Consider the following 660-nt stretch of genomic DNA (forward strand, 5'->3'; position numbering starts at 1 on the left):
ATTCCTCTGCAGTATGTTCTGAATCTTCAATTTTCTGTATTATTGACTTGAAAAGACACAAATTAAAAATATTTTTGGATTTTTAATAATAAGGAATAATCAAAATGCAACTAAAATCAAATAACAAAATGAGAATGCATATGAGACACACAAAAACACTCAAGTCAAGAGAATTTCAAAGATCAGAGAAAGTAAATCATCAAGAATAACTTGAAAATCACTTAGGACACATGAATGAATGCATGCAATTGACACCAAACTTAAGATGAGACTCTAAACTCGAACAAGAAATATTTTTGGGTTTTTTTATTTTGTAATTTTTTTTTGGATTTTCGAAAATTAAGTGGAAAGAAGAAAATAAAGGTATCAAATTTCTTAATGAGAATTCCAAGAATCAGTGCAATGCTAGTCTAAGACTCCGGTCCTGAAATTAGACATGGCTTCACAGCCAGCCAGATTTCAACAAATCATCATGAAACTCTAGAATTCATCTTCAAGAATTCTGAAAAAAATACCTAATCTAAGCAACAAGATGAACCGTCAGTTGTCCAAACTCAAACAATCCCCGGCAACGGCACTAAAAACTTGGTGCTGTTGTCGGATCAGAAATTTGGCACTGATGTTACCGGACCAAAAGCTTGCCGAAAACTCGAACAATCC

The sequence above is a fragment of the Arachis duranensis genome, chromosome 7 (assembly GCF_000817695.3).
Source record: "Arachis duranensis cultivar V14167 chromosome 7, aradu.V14167.gnm2.J7QH, whole genome shotgun sequence".
Lineage (NCBI taxonomy): Eukaryota > Viridiplantae > Streptophyta > Magnoliopsida > Fabales > Fabaceae > Arachis > Arachis duranensis.